The sequence below is a fragment of the Panthera tigris genome, chromosome B2 (genome assembly GCF_018350195.1).
Source record: "Panthera tigris isolate Pti1 chromosome B2, P.tigris_Pti1_mat1.1, whole genome shotgun sequence".
In the NCBI taxonomy this organism is placed as follows: Eukaryota; Metazoa; Chordata; class Mammalia; order Carnivora; family Felidae; genus Panthera; species Panthera tigris.
This window is the reverse complement of record NC_056664.1, coordinates 65,440,102-65,459,966: the sequence shown is the minus strand read 5'-3', so window position 1 is coordinate 65,459,966 and position 19,865 is coordinate 65,440,102. Positions and strand designations below refer to the sequence as shown.

Genomic DNA, 19,865 nt, shown 5'->3' with positions numbered 1-19,865 from the left:
GTGAGAGCTTCATCAGCCATCTTGAACCACGAGGCAAACCTGAAGATGGAAACCACCCACTAAAGATAGTAGTGGAAAAAGAAACAAGAAGCCTGGATCACTGGTGTTTATGAAATTACCACACCGAGGCTGGAGTGTCAACACCCAGAACTCACGTATAGGAGAGAAAAATAAACTTTTATCTAGTTTGAAGTCATTGTTATTTGGGAGAGCGATTATATGCAGCCAAGTTTAATTGATAAAATTCTTAGATCTACTTCTAAATGACAACTGTTCTGCCTTCTGTGGCCTTTCTAAATACATTTTGCTTTTCCCATGTTGTGTGTTCCAGAAAAATCTGGTGGCTTTCATTGGACAGGATGACAAAAGCTAGTTAGCACCAGGTATGCTACACCTCCCACCTGTCCCCTTATTTGCACTTAAAAGTTTCATCTGCCTTCTTACTACATTATCTGTTTCTTCTAATCCAGCAGGAATCTAGATGTAGAGCTATGATTAAAACAGCTAGCAAGCCCTTCCTTCTCAGCATCACATATGTTAAGCCATACATAGAATTAAAAAGAAAAGTACTTAATCAGAAATGTATGCAAACCACATGAAGGATTTGAAAACGCTTCTAAAAGACATAAAAGACAACCTGAACAAATAGAAACACATACATGTTCTTGGATAGGAAACTCACCATAAACATACTCTTCTTCTCAAAGCTAATTTGTAAATGTAACGGCACCCGAAAGAAGTCAGTATTTTTTTTTTTCCTTTGGAATGAAATACAGTTATTCTAAGGTTTATATAGAAAAATAAACAAGAACATCCAGGAAAATTCTAGAAACAAGAAAGAGGAATGAGTAATTCTACCATATAAAACATCCTAAAGCCTTAGTAATGAAACCAATACGAAACTATTACATGAATAGAGTTGTAAGCTTCGGGGGAAAAAATAAGGTTCAGAAATAGATACCAAAAACCAGAATCTTGGTATATGATAAAAGTGGCATTTCATACTCATGGAGAAAAGATGGACTACACAGTAAGTGGTATTGAGACAACTGGGCGGCCAGATAGATAAAAAATTGGATTTCTATCCTACACATACACTAGAAAATTTTTTTAAAGGATCCGACTAAATGTAATAAAACAAAATAGTGAAAGTACTAGAAGAAAAGTATATGAGAATTCTTTTTATAACCTTAGAGAAAGGCTTTTCTGTTATACAAAATGTAGAAGACATAAAAGAAAAATTGATAAATTAGGCCATACACTAAAGAAAAACAAATTTCTAAATAGTTTTCTAAAAACTACGAAGTCAATAAATGTGAAAAAATATTTACAATTCAAATAACCTAAAAAGGACTAATTTCCTTGGCATACATGCAGCTCCTACAAAATACTCATTTACTCAAGATCTATTTAAGGCAATAAGACAAAATCCAACAACCCAACGAAACTTGGTCCCAGTCTAAGAACAGGTAATATAAATTTTAAAAAATACAAATAGCTCCTAAATATATGAAATGTGTTCTCCCTCATTCATAATATAAGAAATGCAACTTCATTTTTCATTTAGGAAATTGGCCAAATTCCAAGAATCTGCTAACATACTGCTGGCAGGGCTATAGATAAAGAGGCCCTCTCTGTACTGTTAGTGGGAGTAATATTGTTAGAAATTCCACGAAAGACAATTTGGTAGTTTCTTTCAAAATTACATACTCATAAACTCTTTGACTCAACATTTCCACTTTTGGGTTTTTTTTCCCTACAAATATACTAACCAGTGTGCATAAAGACAGGCATACAAGATTATATATTGCAACATTATCTGTAACAGCAAAATATTTGGAACACCACAACTGTTTTTGATGGAGGACTAATTAAAAACTACGGTAGAGGCATCTGGGTGGCTCAGTCAGTTAAGTGTCTGACTTCAGCTCAGGTCATGATCTCATGGTTTGTGGGTTCAAGCCCTGCATCGGGCTCTGTGCTGACAGCTCAGAGCCTGGAGCCTGCTTTGGATTCTGTGCTTCCCTCTCTCTCTGTCCCTCCCCGCATTAGCACTCTGTCTCTCTCTGTCTCTCAAAAATAAATAAACGTTTAAAAAAAACTTCTGGCTAAAAAAACTATGGTATATCCATTAAATGAAGTAATACATAGCTCTAAAGAATGAGAGAGCACTTTCTGCACTGATACGGAAAAATCTGTGAGATATGTTAAGTGAAAAAAAGACTATTGTATAATATTTTTGTTATACTACAATTCTGTGTAAAAGAAAGAGATGAAAATGTTCACTCTATATATCTTCATATACTTTTTGATATTGGGAGGTTCACTTTATATCTTTTATACTTTTTGATATTTGGGCGATTAACATATATTACGTAGTCAAAAAATTAACCAAATGTTTTTTTCATAAAGTAAAGGAAAGAATATGTATACATAACATTGAGACCTTTACAAATCTGGAGACCTGTGTGATTACGTCCTAGAAGATATCATATTAAAGAAGTATAAAAAAATGCCAAAAATAAATTGAAAAAAGGAGTGTTTTCTTTCCTTGTCTCAAAGATCTTGATGCTTCTGAATACATTCAACAAGGCAAAAGTTGATACAACATCCTTTCCTACTTAGCTAATTCCCAGGGAGCAGAATCAGTACCTAATCAAGAGATATTCCCTTCCTCCAGGGTAGGGAGACCTGGCAACATTTGTCCAGTGGGATTTCAGAATTACTATGGACCAGTGATGACAATGTGCCTCTCACTGTCACTTTTTTTGAATGGACTGTTCATTGTGGCTATCCTGTCCCCATTTCATAATTATGTGTTGGGAGAATGTTTCTTATGGGACAGGATTAGACAATTTGTCTTTGAAATTCACAAGCCTTCAGATGAGGAGAAGCTGCATCTAGAACTGATATAAATCATAAAATCCTGGACTTTGAACCTGACTCCATAAATTAATGATAATTCTGGGATGTTTGGGGAAAGGAGATTATTAGAATGAAGGTATTTTGTGTGTGGAAGGCATGTAATTGTGATCTAGAATGTAAAGCATGGCAAACTGCATCATTATTACCAATTCCCAACTTTTCCCCATAGCTATGCCATATGCCACGCGATTGTGCAGAACCTCCCACTAGAATCAAAGCATATTTTCTTTCCTCTTTGGTGTTAGGCTTGGCAATGTGATTTGCTTTGACAAGCAGAATGTTAGTGGAAGTACATAAGTACGGGGTTAAAATGTTCTTGGCTTGTTGGGCTTTGGCACATTTATGCTGCCTTTTACCATAAGAAGACAATGCCTCACATAGCTTCTGATCCAAGGAAGATGGAAGAAAGATACAATTGACCTAAATCAAACATGCAACTGAAAGCCAAGCCTAGTTAAGGGCAGTTTATAACAGCAAAATTTGAACCGGCCCCAACCGATGTGTGAGAAAGAAATAAATGCTTCCTGAATGCTCCTGGGGATTAGATAATCTATTATCCAGTATTATTGTGGTAACAGCTAATATCTAATTAATACCAATCTAGGAGTATGAAGAATTACTGAGGGAATAAAAGTTGCTAGAAATTGATTCCAACTTATTTCAAGGGCAACTGTTAGGAAGTCATTGCTATTTGGTACATGTCTACAAAAGTCCAAAAAGATCCAGAAAAATTGTGAAATCAAGTGGCTGCTTCACAGAAAATAATAGGGAGTCTCTGAGAGGGAGGTGGCACTGAGTACCTAAATGCATTGAATTTACATGTAAAAATATTTTTATTTAATATTAAGAATAATGTTTGGGTAGTATACAATGAAAATCTTTTCTTTTCTTTTCTTTTCTTTTTTTTTAACATTTATTTATTTTTGAGACAGAGAGAGACAGAGCATGAACGGGGGAGGGTCAGAGAGAGAGGGAGACACAGAATCCGAAACAGGCTCCAGGCTCTGAGCTGTCAGCACAGAGCCCGATGCGGGGCTTGAACTCACAGACCGCAAGATCATGACCTGAGCTGAAGTCGGACGCTTAACCGACTGAGCCACCCAGGCGCCTCTATACAATGAAAATCTTAAACAAAAACTGGAAATCATTACCTCAGAGATGGGCTTAATGTTTTCCCATAAATCTTGATCAAAATAAAAAGTAGAAATCTCCAGCCCATGAGCTAAAACTGACTCTATGTGAGATGTTACTGCTCAGAACAGTTAATGGCTCATCCCTGCTGCCCCTTGGCAGGTAATACTAAGATCCTGCTGTGTTCCAATCAGCATATGATCTATCACAGTTAAACAATGATAGTTAAAACAGCTCCATTTCAAGAAAGCTTTTCCATGTGTAAGGACTGAATTGTTATAGTAGCTAGCCAGCTGATTAATATTTTGAAAAGAAATTACTTTTCCTGCATGCCATGAGTAAGTATGATCTGAACAGCTTACCTTTAATCAACATGCCACAGAACTTAAGGCCTTAATTCTGCCTTTAGTCTCCCTTCCTCTATCTTAGGTAGGGCTGCTATTACAAATTATCATAAACTGGGTGGCTTACATGTCAGATACTTATTTCTCGCAGTTTTGGAGGCTGCAGGTCTAAGATCAAGGTGCTAGGACATCCAGAGGGGCTGTTTCCTTGTTCATAGACAGCCATTTTCTCATTGTATCCTCATATGATGGACAGCAAAGAGCCAGAGTGAACTCTTATGTCTCTTCTTATAAGTGCACTGATTCCATTCAAGAGTGCTCCACCTACATAACTTGATGACCTCCCAAAAGCCCCACCTCCTAATATCACCACACTGGGGGTAAGGATTTCAACATATGTATTTTGGGAAAACACAGTCTATAACATTCTCTTAATTTTATTCCTTGCTGGTTTTTCTTTCCTTTAACCACAAGATAGAATTGAAAAGAGTATATTACATATATATATATATATATATATATATATATATATATATATATTTGTATTTATTTTATATATTTTATATTTAATAATATATATTATAATATTAATATATATTTGCATTGAATAACATTTCATAATCTATTTTTCATTGCTTTCTAATCACCCTACCAGCTCCCCTTATTTGCAACTCCTACACTGACCAATCACCTTTGACAAGAATTTTAAAAAGTGCCCTGTTTAATTTTAAGAATGAAATTTATGAAAAGAAGAAGTCATTTGTTGTGAGAAACTGACAATATTAAAAAACAAGTTTTATCCACAGTTTGTAAATGCTTTTTCTCCAATGAATTTAAGGGATAATGTTATTAAGTAAAAAACTTCTTCTTTACCAAAGTTAATATTTTTTTAGATTATGTGAGATGAGAACTTTTATATACAATGGATCCCTTTACAAATTACTTTGGAAATAGGGCATTTTTGGAAACTGTACTTAGAAAGAGATGACAATGACATATTCGTTTTTCTTACATAATAAACTGTCTGATAAATTATATCTGAGTATATAAATTATTTTCACTGTAAAATTTAAATATTATAGTCTAAAATGGGATTCTTCCTAAGAATAAAAATAACCAGGTTATACTATATTTGGTAATTAAAAATGATTCTTATAGAAATTATTTTTTCCTACTACACTTATTAAAGTCAAGCCCACTTGACTTTAGTCAAAAGTATATACTACTTTTACTACTTAAATTAATCAGTGACATCCCCACTACCCCCATCCAGCAATCAATATGATCAATTCATTTTTTGGGAAACATAGGAAAAATGATTGCTACTTGAACTTCATTAAATATATTGAATTTATACATTTTTGGAATATATATTTAAATATTAAGAGTTGATTATAATTCAGTGTTATTTTGTCACCAACTAGGTTACAATATAATTCATATTGCATTAAAAAGACTATTTGAGAAGATACCGTGGTTCCCCTACTAGCTAATTTTTTGTTCTTTTATTTTTTCTTTCTTTCTTTCTTTCTTTCTTTCTTTCTTTCTTTCTTTCTTTCTTTCTTTCTGCTATGATTTAGATTCTATTACATGAATTTTAAAAACAAACTGTGTTTAGGGGAAAAGCAGGGAAAATTTTTTAAGTAAAAATTCATCCTTATTTTAATACTTAAGACATCAATTTCAACATTCTTTAAGACTGTATGTAAGCCAATTTGACAATAAATAATATTTTAAAATTTTAAATAAATTAAAAAAATAAAAAAAACCAAAAAATTGAAAAAATAACATTCTTTAAGATAAGTTGTTAACTTCATAATGGTGAACATTAGGATTATATTGAGTTGTTTAAATTTGTTAAATGTAACCATGTTATAAGGTAAAACATAACTCGTATTTCTGCTCTGAAATCTATGGTAAATTAAACAATATATTTTCTATTTGGCTTCAAATACCTCTTTTTAATGAGAGAGACCCATAAAGAGAGGGCACAGATGGACATTTTGCACAAGCATGAACTGTTGCTTATTCGTGGGTAAAATCACTCTCACCAAGTCTGTAAAGTAGTATGGTTTTCATTCGGCACCGCCTCTTAATTCTCCGCCATGGCACTCCGTGCACTGTGGTCAAAGAGAACACGGGGCTATAAATCTCTCAACAGGGCAAACACTTTCTATTTTGTCAGATGAAGTCTCCATTTCTCATTTTAAATTCACTTACTGTGTGTGTGTGTGTGTGTGTGTGTGTGTGTGTGTGTGTGTGTGTGTCTAAGTCTAGAGTTAGTGTCTCCTTAAGGCAAAATGAATGATTTTCCAAGGCACTGGGTCACTAAGAAAGGTTTCCAGGGAGCGCCTGTAACTACTGTGACTGCCATTTTATATTCTAGGAAGAATACACAAAAAAGAGACTATCTCACAGGATGAGGGATATTCCCAATTGTCTTTTAAATTTAATCCCTTAAATTACAAAATTAAGTCTTTGAATAAAAGTGGCCAAAGGAATAAGAGGAGGTAATCTTTCCTTGCTTTAAAAATAATAAATGACAAAGGGTGAATTCTGAGTCATCTATTTAGTACATTTCAGTACACTTTTTTTTATAGGAATTAGTTTCATTTTCCTTTCTTGCTTTTAATGAATGGCAAAAGCATTTACTACCAAATTTTCCTAGCATTCTTGTATCATATTTCCTTAGTGATATGAAGCTATTTTATAAGGCTTAAATAAAAGCGAGTAATTCCAAGTCTCTCTAAAATAATTAGAGGACAACCAGGGAGAAAATATCTATATGAAATATATCAACATGTATAGATAAAAGACGCAAATAAGCCTGAGTTTCTAAATAAGAAATCATGTCAAAAGAAACCCAATTACTTAAAAATTTTATAACATTAGCAGACAAAGGAAGTGCAGAAGATGTAATAGATCTTAATTTTAGCATAGTCGCTCATGAACTCTCATTTGAAAAATGAATTCAAATTAGCTGGGATAAGGAGAGCTCCCATCTGTACTAAAATAGCATGAAAGGTTGTAAAGGGAAGGTAATGATGAATGGCAATGTACTGAATCACGGTTTTTTTTTTTTTCTTGCAAAAATGGTTCCAAAATCTAATGTATTCAAAGTATTTAAAATACCAAACTATTCATACAATCACCTGAGATGAAAGAGAGGAAGGAAAGAAGAAAGGGAGAGAGGGAGAGAGTGAGGTAAGGAGGGAGGGAGGAAAGAAAGTAGCCAAGTTTTGTGTTTCTTGCACACTTTTGTCATTTGAGTATTGCACCAACAGCAAGCCCTAAAAGTTTGTGGGACTCATAGTCTGTAACACATTTGATAGCAAAGCACCATGTATTAGACATATACCCAATTTTCTTCCTCCCATTTATCTTATTATTGCCATATATAAAGTACCAGGAATATCAAGATTAATAACAGAATAAAGACAAGTAAAAAGAAAATTGAATAACTGATTCCCATTAACAATGGTTAACATGTATTCAACTCTCACCATCTTCTAGGTGCTAAGATTTAAATTGATCATTTGACTTAATCCCAAAATCAATTTTAAGAGGTAAATACCATTATTATTCCCATTTTACAGAAGAAGACACTCAACTTCTTTTTTTTTTGAAGAAACTCACTTTCTTTCAAGACAGCCAGTAAATTGTGAAGCCAGAACTAAAACAGTCTTCCAAAATCATGCTCCTTTCATTATTTCACTTTGCTATTATTGTTACTGTTGTTTTATTATCATGCTTATTTCCATAGAGTTAACAGATACAGAAACAAACCACAAGCACATTAAAATTTAAACAGTGTGGTTGAATAGCCCTTCAAGATGATAATCAGAGATATACTGAACGATACTTCATATTATCACCAACACATTTAAAAGTCATTACTCTGATTTAGCTACCATGCCAATTCACTTTTATGTGAAGCATCTCTAGACTTCATGGTCCTATGAGGTTGACAGAAATAGACACTGAGACTTAGAGGGCTTAAGAAACTTCTCTAAGGTAGTTGTGGTAGAATCAGGATTTACATCTAGGAGTTCTGATTTGAGAGATTTTGTGCTTACCCATTCCTGGATGCAGGCTTTCATTATCGGGTGCACAATAAATTGCACAGGTCCTGATTGCCTTAGAACGTCAGAGAAGGGAAAATCACTCCTGGCTGGGAGGATCAAGGAAGGTTTTTATGCAAATAGGAGAAAGGATCTTTGAAAAAGTGGTCAAATAACAGACAGAAGGAGAACACCAACAACAAAAAAGAACATGCCAGGTGGCAAGTGAGCACAGCTCAGAGATGAGAAAGCATAAGACTATGTTCAGGGAGAGGGCAAGGACCACCAAGAGAGGAGCCAAAGACTAGAAAAGATGAGTACTTGGAGAAAACAAAGGTATTCGTTTTCTATTGCTGCTGCAAGAAATTACCACAAGTAGATTGGATTAAAATAGCACATATCTAGTATCTTATGGTTCTAAGATTGTAAGTCCAAAATCACTCTCACTGGGCTGAAGTCAAGGTGTCAGCAAGGCTGGTTCCTTCTGGAGGCTGTGAGGGGAGAATTTGTTTAATTTTCTTTCTCAGGTACTAGCAGTTGCATACCTTCCTTGGCTCAGTACCCCTCCCTGCCATCACTTTAATCTCCTGCTTCTATCTTCACATATTAACTGATACTCCTGCCTCTCTTATAAAGACCATTGTGATTACATGGGCTCACCTCAATAGCCAGGATAATGTCCACTGCACAATCCTTAATTTAAGTACATCTGCAAAGTCCCTTTGCCATATTCTAAGGTACTCTACTTCTAGATTCTAGATATTAGGACGTGGACATCTTTTGGAAGACGTTTTTCAGCCTATCACAAGACTAAATAGGCAAGTTCACACAACCTGATGGCCCTCCTTGCCAAACTGGAGAGTACCAAGAACTACTAAAGATTATTTAAACAAGGAAATTAAAAGTAATATTTTAGGTTGACTAATCTGACATTTAGGATGATTCATCTATAGCTGTGGTTCTCAATAGTTAAGAGTGTATAAAAATCATACTTAGCTTGTCATAAAACAGATTCCTGGACCCCTTCATCATTAGAGATTCTCATTCATTGGGTCTGTTGTGGAGTCCAGGAATCTTCCTTTTTTCAAATGACCACCCAAGTGATTCTTATGCAGGTGTTCTAAGATCGTGCTTTGAGAAATGCTGGTCTATGACACTTAAAAATCCTTTGTAAGTATACACTCATTTCTTTGCCACTCCATGCAGAGAATCAGATCTGGATTAAAGAAAAACAAACCATGAAAATCAAATGCATACTTAAACCTATTTACAAACTTGTTTGTAGGACTTACCAAAAATCTAAAGTAACCTTAATACAAGAAAAAGTCACTATTTTAAATATGAAGGGAGAAAATCTCCTTGCTTTATATAAAAGAGAAGAAGGCATATGATAATTGTGCATCTCTCTTATTGGACACATTACTGTAGGCCGGGCATTGTTCTCAGCACTATTTAACTCAATTCATTTAACTCTCACTCCATGGTTATTATTATAACCATTTTATGGATGAGAAAATTGAAGTTTAGGGGAATTAAACAGATTGTCCAATATTACAGCCAGAAAATGACAGACCTGGTATTTGGTCACTGTCTTTCTGGCTTCTAAATTATACACTTCTTACTTTGTGGCTTTCTCCTCTGCAGGATGCTAACCCAAAGGATAGTAACTACTGTAGTCATAAATTTAAATATGAGTTGTATAATCACTTAATAGATATACTTGATTCTCTCTAGGAAGGAGAAGAAATAAGAGTGGAGAGAGAGAGAGAGAGAGAGAGGCAATGAACTAAGAAGCAGAGGCTGGGGTTTTATCCTGGCTCTCGGAGCACTATCTCTGGGATCTTGAACATAGCCCTTCATCTTCATGGTCTACATTTTCCTGACCTGAAAATAAAAGGACCAGACAAAATAATCTCTAAGACCCTCACTGTTTCAAACTTCCAGAGTTTCATGATTATAGCACTTATGAGTCACATCAAACATCACATATCACTCCACACTGATTTGATCATGGTTTCCTTGAAAAGGGACTTGCACGTATTAGCAGAAACCTCTTTTGCTGAAAAGTGGCTAAATAAGAAAGAAATTGAAGAAAATTGCATGCTCAAAACTTGCCTAGAATCTGTGGGAACAAAAGGAAAAGAAAATATCCTTTACCACTTATTCCAAGAATACAGCAACATGAATAATATGATATAGTTGAGAGTAAAGGAGGAAGCAAAAAAAAAAAAAAAACTTCTTGGAACAGACAACAATTAATTTGATAGATTCAAAAACTTAAGTGAATGCAGAGGAGTCCTGCCCTAGGAGTCTTGTCATCTCTCATTTTAGGTAAAATATGAAAAAGCATCCATTCCATGACAGATTAAAAGCAGCAAACCTACCAGAAGGTTAAGTGAGCTGTGCACTCACTTTTATAGAAGTAAAAAGCAATGGAGAAAATAGTAAGATTATAAAAAGCTGACACAATGACTCAAAAGCACAGGTTTTGAAGCTCCTTGGTATGGGGCAAAGGACACTCCAGAGACCAAATGGTGGAATGATAGTGAGTGCTGCCTTGGATGCCAGACAAATACACGGATTTGGATCAAATCTCTAACACTGACTCAACATTTACTGAGTCACCACCAGGCTTTACTTATACATCAGGCATAGGAAGGATGGGAATTAAGAGAGAGGAGATCCTTCAGTAGTCTGGGACAAGGGTGAAAGATCCTGGTCGTATGTCATAAAGCCAGCAGGGCCCAAGATGAGGGTGTCAGTCCTTAAGGAAGTGCCTTGGGAGAGGCCTGGAGAACTGCTGCCGACACTAGAAGGTTCTGGAGATGATGCTGACCGAGTAACACTGTGCTGCCCAAACCCTGAGGAATTGTTCAAGGAAGGAAGGGAGTAACCAGAGAGACAAGAGACGAACATAGAAGAGCTACCCACAAAGGGCCCACTGGGCCACCACCACCAAGAAAAGATGCCACCTTCATAGGAAGGACATCAAAGCTTCATAGGAAGGCATCAAAGGATGCCACAAAGTTATAACTTTAAAAATGTGTATGACTTTGGAGTCACATGGACCTGGGTTTGAATCCTGACTAGGCTTGGTCGTTCAGTACCCAGATTTTTCACTCGTAAAATATCTGCCTCATCTCATTGGTGTAAGAATTGAATGAAATATTGATGGCACATAGCTGGACTTCAGTTAGTTAAATTTTTTTTTAATTCTCTTTGTTTTTCATTATGTAAGAAGTTTGGGGTGTACTCAGAAGAACATATGAGAGAAGAGGCTTCCTAGTGGGGTTATTTCGGGAAGTAGCAGGTAGAATGGAACAGCAAGGAATGCCTAATGTCTTGGAGAGATCTCTGCTTCTGTCTTCCATCTCAGTGTCCTTCATCTTTGGGGAAGGGAGACTATAGTAGTCTTTCAAAATACTTCTCCAGGGGAAGAATAATACTTTTCCATCTGAAACCTAGCATAGTATAGGGGTCTAAAATTCTGAGTGGAGTTCAGATACCTGCTGGTACAGGGCAGGATTCCAATTTATCCACCTAGGTTGCATGTTTTAAGGGAATACAATTATGTTTTGTTCATCTTTGTATGCCCTACAGATCCAAACAAATAGTAGATGTTTAACAGTTTTTTAACGAATGAATGAATGAATGAATGAATATCCTTTCCTCTGATCCCAGTAGTATCTCTTTTTCACTGATTCCATTTTACAACCATGTTTGAACCATTTCTTAGAAGTTATTTTTAGAAAACAAAGCCAGAATATTTTTGCATTTCAAATTTCTTTAATGTATATTTATTTTTGAGAGAGAGACGACAGAGAGCGTGAGCGGGGGAGGGGCAGAGAGAGAGAGGGAAACACAGAATCCAAAGCAGGCTCCAGGCTCCCAGCTGACAGCACAGAGACCAACGCAGGGCTCAAACTCATGAGCTGCGAGATCCGAGCCAAAGTTGGACACTTAACCGACTGAGCCACCTAGGCGCCCTGATTGTTTTTATATTTCAATACAAAAAGAGCAACCGATGAAACACTAGTAATTACAAAAGCAGGCTTAAAATGGGACTTATGTTGGGGAGTAGGGAGAAACTCATTTTTTTGTCCTTCCTTCTCTGGGCACCCCCCAAGTATGTGAAAGGATTTCAAATAAGACCGTAAAAAGGAGCAGAAGGGAACAATCTCAAGACCTGGCTTAGCTCCCAAATCTTCAAGTGAAAAGCAAGATAAAGATAAGGCAGCTGCTGCTGAATGCCACCAACTGCTGATGGAAAAGTGGCAAGCAGAGTAGGCAGACCAGCAAAGGATGAGGCCCACGTTTGTGACATAACTATTCAAACTCTCTTAGAGATCAGTTCAGAGGAACTCTTTTATAAGATCCCAGTTATCAAAAGAAATTTAGAAAAAAAAAAGTAAATGCTTGCTGCCAGGGCAACCTCAGTTTTTCAGGAAAGCTACTCAAGGGAAATTTTTAGCAATAGAAAGCAAGGAAGAAGAAAGGGTTCTTTATAGCTCTTAACCAAAACCAATTTGTAAAAACATACGGGTACTCCATGCATGAGGCACTGTGTATGTTTTGGGGTGGCTGTAGGGATTGGAAGGGGTACACATATAAAATACAGTCTTTGCCCTCTAGAGATTTACAGCTAAGGATTGGCAGTGTGATGTTTGGCAGAAAGAGAGTCATGCGAGGTCATGCTAGGGAAGACTCCAAGGCCAGATTCTAGCTACTGTTGTTACTACTGTAGTGCAACAGCTGAGTGAATATCTACTCAACAAATGGCCTTTAATTGAAATAATTTTTCAAAAACCTTCTTAGTACTAGAAGCATTTTTCATGTTTTTAGAGAAATTTTTCATGTTTTTAGAGAAATTCATTCATGAATGCATAAACAGAAGTATTCGCCCAGTTTTTATTTCTGTGGTTGAAATACACATTAAAATATCTAGAGGCAGCCTCATGGAGATGGATTTTAAGTAGAGACTTACTTAGGTGATGCTCTGTCCATTACTCTTTAAATATGTGGCTAATACTATGATTAAAAGCCCAAAGCCTGTAGCCTTTATTAGATAATGTACCAAAAATAAGTGTTCCTATACTAACACTTCACATGTATTATTTTCTAAAAGCATATGTCATCCAGGAATGACCTCTCAGTGAAGACATTGTTTGGCAACTCCTGAGAAATCCAAAGTGGTCAACCATTCCTCTTAAGCAAACCATTTTTTTTTTAATTTTTTTTTTAACGTTTATTTATTTTTGAGACAGAGAGAGACAGAGCATGAACGGGGGAGGGTCAGAGAGAGGGAGACACAGAATCTGAAACAGGCTCCAGGCTCCGAGCTGTCAGCACAGAGCCAGACGCGGGGCTCGAACTCACGGACCGCGAGATCATGACCTGAGCCGAAGTCGACCGCTTAACCGACTGAGCCACCCAGGCGCCCCAAGCAAACCATTTTAACACTGGTGAAAGAACATTAGGTGTTAGGCATCCGGATTGTCTACATTTGCTCAAACTGGGTAGAAAGCACTCTCTTTTGTGATACAGTTTACGAAGCTCACCAAATTATGCCAGTGAGACTCCACTGCTTTGGGATCATTACTCACATTTTGTCAATAGTCAAAAACAATGCTCACAAATACATTACAATATCTTCAAGAATCATCATTTGCCCCCACTAAAATGCAAATTATGTGGGAGCTCTATTTTGTTTATAGCTATTTTCCCAGTCCCTAGAACACTCTTTGGCTTATAGTAGGTGTTTAATAAACATTGTGTAGATAAAATGCATAAATGAATTTAAATTGCCACTTTGAGGTAGCACTGGGGAAGAGTGGCTAAAGAAGAAGAGGTTTATATGTTTTATGAATAAGCATCCCTGCAATCTCTTCTTTAAAGATTGCTTTTGTTAAAATATAATTTTATCTCGTTTCACCAAAGTTGAACATGTCTCTCAAATAACATTTTTAGAAAACCTAAAAATGACAAATTGTGTGTGTCTGACATCTGACATCCATTCAAGAGACAGTAATTGAACACCTACTATATAATGAGTAATATGACAGCCACAAAACAGTGAACCAAACATAAGTGGTCTTGTTTATGCCATAAAAACGTGAATATAAATTTAATCTTGTGGCTATAGACCCAGCCTTTACAAAATGTGGTGCCCAGAATTAATTCGCACAAAGTAAAGCTTCTGTTGAGATGAACAATTAAAGACCATGGAGAAGCCTCTAAAGCAGGTTTTCACCCACTGCGTTTGGTATTGCACAAAAGCTAAATGAATATTCAACTAAGCAAAAAACCTTAAAACGAAAAGAGAAACATTTAAAATGCCTCCTTGATGCTAAGAATAGTTTTTCACACTATTATGGTAGTTCATTCATAAGTAAATAAATGAATAAAAACATATGACTACATGCACATACCATATCTTATACATCCAAATAATTGATTTCCTTTATAAAATAGTTACTTTATAAGGTTATACATTCATTTATTCTCATGAATAGCCTTTTAAGTATTTCAAAATTACTTTTTAAATTTCCTTCGGAACTGTGTCCCATTCTTTTAAATTTACTCAAAGAATGAATTTTATTGTGGGAGGCTATAAAAGGATATTTGGAGTCCCTTATGATAAACAGTATAAATAATTAAGGTGGGCAATGGCATTTGGGTTAAGAACAAGATGCAACTGTAACATACTGGAAATTTTTTTAATGTGGTTCATAATTTGGTTATAAAGGCAAAACCAAAAGAAGAGCTCTAAAATAATTTTGAACAATAGCAATATCACTTGAATAAATAGAAAACTTATTATGGTAACTATTAAGATCAACTCACATTGTCTTACTGAAATGTATTTTTGAATCTCAATATCTTATCCCTTAAAGATGCATTTAAGACTTTATTATTTTTTTCCTAAAGAAATCAGACATAGGACATTGCTGCAAATCTTTCAAATGACATACTTTGAAGTGAAATATAGTTTTAATAACAGAGCTAAAATAATCCATGAGCCAATAAAATGTATTCAAATTTTAAATACAATGGGATCTATGTCCCCAAGAAGGTCTATAGGAAAAGAAGAATTGACCTGTGTTTGATCTGATCTAGTTCTTTAAATTCAACTTAGATTTCCCCCCGCCACCACCAATTCTTTATATTACTGTTTTTAATTTTTAGGTAGACATATGTGGTTTGTTATCTATTTGTTTGTGTAAGACCCCAGATACTAAGCCTTCTTAATGCTTTTTTTTTTAAGTAGTCTCCACAGAGCCTAACATAGGGCTTGAATTCATGACCCTGAGATCAAGACCTGAGCTAAGACCAAGAGTCAGACACTTAACCAAATGAGCCACCCAGGTGCCTCAAGGCTTCTTGATGTTTTCATATCATTTAAGAGTTCTTTAGAGTAGAGGTTTCATTTATTAGATGACTTTCGTAAAATTATCATCATAAGTTCTTATAAATATGCTATTGTACTTTCTTTAAATATGTGTGCATATTTTATAAAAATATTTGCATTAAATAAAACATCAGGAAGGATATGGAAAGTTTAAGACAGCAAAAGATTTAAATTTGAACACTACTGTGTGAGAATATTAAAATGAGCTTATCAGCTATCTTTTAATCTGTTATTAATCATATGACATACTTTCCATGTGAAAATTATCTATTAAGCAATTATCTATTTCTCAAAATTAAAATAAAACATAAAATCCACTGCATTATTTTTTCTATGATACACATAATGTTTCTGGGCATGGACTCTCATATTACAAGTCAAATGTTCTCTCATTGTATTTCATCCTTAACAAACTGTACAAGAGTTCTTATTGACTTGAAATAGGTACTTAATTATGATCTCAAGCATATTTCCATGATTTTACATGTAACAATATAAAAGTAATTATACCACAAACATCAATCTTGAACTTCTGAATTTTGATGCACGCTATGGAGAAAAATTATTTGTAGATACAATATTTCTCAAGACTTGAAAAACTGAGAGAATATTAGGATATTCAGATACTATGAAATAATTATTCTTTTTAAGAACTCAGTAAGAGATATCATTATAATTTCATAGTATTAGATTAATCATCATTAAAATACAATAGCATAAACCACAAGAATTATTTTTAAGATGTTTTATAAATGTGATTTTATAATTGATTTCCCCTTTTTAATTTATATGTGTCTATATTTGAAAGTAAGCCATTCTGCAGGATGAATAAGATCTAGAGATCTAACGTATAGTATGGCACCTATAATTAACAACACAGCACCGTGTACTGGAAATCTGTTGAGAGTAAATATTAGGTACTCTCACCACACACACACAGAAAAGGTAATTATGTGAGATGGATAATTATCTTGACCATAGTATTCATTTCACTAGTATATATGTACATCAAAACACAATGTTATACATCTTAAATATATATTTTTTTGGCCTAGAAATAGAATTTACTTAGCAATATTATATTTTATGTGGATTATTTGAGAGGAATAAGTTAGCCACTTTACTCTCAAATTGTCTGGTTCAACTTCACAAAATGTGTAAGGGAACTCTTAAACACCTATTGTTTGTGAATTTCTTTTTTAAATGGAAGTGTAGTTGACATATAATTTAGTTTCAGGTGTACAATATAGTGATTCAACATTTATGTACATTATAAAATGATCACCGAGATAAATCTAGCTACCATCTGTCACCATAGTTGTTAGATATTATTAACTATATTTCCTATAAAACTATGGAACGCGTCACAAATTTACATGTCAACCTTGTGCGAGGGTCATGCTACCTTTTCTATATCATTCTAATTTTAGTACATATACTTCCAAAGTGAGCACAAGTATATACAATTTTTATTAAAAAAAAAACCCAACAAAGTAAATTACATACGCTATTAAGCAAGTACATGTCCTTGGCCAAGGAGAGGATCCATCCTCTTCACATTTTAGTGAGAAACCAAGGAGACTCACTACCATGTGAAGGCAGAGAATTGGTCTCAGCAAAATTACATTTGGCTTCTTCTGCTCATTACCCATTTCATCTTATGCTTCAGAACCTTGTCTAAACCTCTGTAGCAAGAAAGTCTTTGTCATAATCAAAGCACAAACATTTTCTGAAAGCCTTGGTATACAAGATTGTAACTGTCATTAACAGCCAAAATCTGCAAGGTGAAAGCCAGGGCCTCAAGGGATTTGGCCTGAGGATTTGGGACAGGTTGGCAGAACCCGTATTGTGTAGTTGTACTGTGAACACACCCAGATACTGTCCAGTTTGTGTGCTACAAACACTGCATGTCTCTAATGATCTCACTGGTAGGTATAGAGATGGGAGTCAGTCTTCACACCCACCCTGCCTGAAATTGGCCACTTTAGGGATGAATCACATTCTCACTTACCTCAGTCCAATTAAAGAAATATTCACTAGTAAATAATTTGGCAACCACTTCTTTGTCATAAAACATATTTAAACATCAATTTTGGCCCCAACAGAAAGACAAATATTTGATGGTAGGAACAAATACTATGTTATTTAGCTAAATCATATAATTTTAAAACTCTTGCCTAGATTTAAAAAGTTCCATCTAATTTACAAAAGCAATTAATTTGCTCACAGAGACTGTATTTTTCCTCTTTGTAACATTTATTTTTGTTTTCCCATTTCCTTTATTATCTCCTGTTAGAAAACTGTTTCTAGCATTAATTTGTATTCTAAATATGATGGCAAAAATCCATCAGATTTATTGCCCAGACTCCCTGGTGCCCATTAATATGATTCTCAGGATATTAAGGGGAAATCAAGTTTTCGCTGTTTTGAACTGCCTTGACATTAGCAGTTACCATTTAGAAACTGATGGAAATTAGCCAGTATATGGAGTTCTGACATACATCAGTTGACAATTAAGCTCTGTATCTGCTGGTCATTAGTGAAATCACCCTAGCTACCAAATAATACCCGAGGTTACCACTATCTATATTTATGACAAAAAGAGATTTTTGCATGTCCTTTTGTAACCACATGATTATTAGGCATAAAGTACACAAGCAACTGCTCTTGAGCTACATTAGCAAAAAAAGGGAAAGCAAAGTATTTAGCCATATTGCACAGGACGTTCTATGAGGATCTGTTCAGCGCAGTGGAGGATCCATTTCCATTTTGAACTCTAAAGATGGTGTGAGTCTTCCTACCAAATGGGCTATAAAAAGCTGCTCATTGCTACAGCTCAAGGATGGAGAACTTTAGAGAAATAGAGCATAGCAGTTATTGTAGTGTTGCACAATCATGGCTAGCACTTAATAGAACATACCGGAGGAAAGGTAGGAATACTTTAGAAAGACATTATTTGATATGAACTTGAAATCTCAAATATGTAGAGAAATTAAGGCTTAGTAATAAGATCCCTTAAACAAAAAATGAACTCACCAGGAGCATATGTCTCTAAGGTGCTCAGAACCTACTCCATAGCACATATAGGTGCTCTTACAGAGGACTAAATGAAGGCTGTGAGCAAACAGAAAAGATGTAATTCTTCCTGTGGTGGTGGAAAAGGGCTCATAGGTGAGCAGATTTCAGTTAGGCATCTGAGAATGAAAGGGATCTTATCATGTGGGTAAGGGGAAAGAGGAGTCCATTCCAGTCAGAGGGATGAGATGAAGAAAGTCACAACTCAAGATGAAGTGCATACCCTTTCTAGAAACAATACAGGAATTATGTAGAGTGCTTGTGTTTAGGGTCATAGGAAGGATTGGATATAAAACTAGGAAGGCAAAAGAGTTTGGAAATATCATTTTAAGGGATTAAGTTTTACTGAATGTAAATGGGAAAATGTCTTTGAACATTTTTGAGAAGGACAGTGACATGAGCATATCTAGTCTTTATGCCCTCATGTAAGACAAAGAGCCCCATTTGGCCTTAGACTATTCCTTGAACCTAGAATGCACACACAATAAACTTAATGTTTTTTATTGATTAGCTAATATTCACACTGCTAAGTGTGGAATATCTGGAATATGGAATATCGACTGGAAAAAAAGGGAGACTAGAGGCACCAGAAGTCCTTAGGACGCCTTGCAACTGTCAGGAAAGGGGAGTTATCCAATGAATCATGACAGGGGCCATGTGGTTGAGAGGTTGGGTATCAGAAGGAGAGGGATTTTATAACTCAAAGGAGCAGGTAGGTAAAAGGTGATAAGAAGGCCTTAAGGAGGAGGAAGAGGTGTGAGGGTTGTGGGGGGTGGGGGGCAGAAAACAAAAAGAAGGGTGATTGGGTGGGATACCTTGAGTTCAAAGCACCTTTTGGATCTTCATGTGGAAACATCCAATGTGGGGCTGGTGCTTAGGAGAAGTCAGCTAAAGATGTTAAATCCAAAGCCAAAAAGTTTG

The 19,865-nt window shown here is 35.4% G+C and overlaps 1 protein-coding gene and 1 non-coding gene across 2 annotated transcripts in view; both read right to left on the bottom strand.

Annotated features, from left to right (window-relative positions):
• The window catches only part of KCNQ5 (potassium voltage-gated channel subfamily Q member 5), a 513,631-nt gene that overhangs the window by 411,304 nt on the left and 82,462 nt on the right, over positions 1–19,865 (bottom strand). The window lies entirely within an intron of this gene.
• On the bottom strand, positions 17,218–17,323 carry LOC122238919. The gene has a single exon (XR_006218065.1). It is a non-coding gene; the product is annotated as a U6 spliceosomal RNA (small nuclear RNA).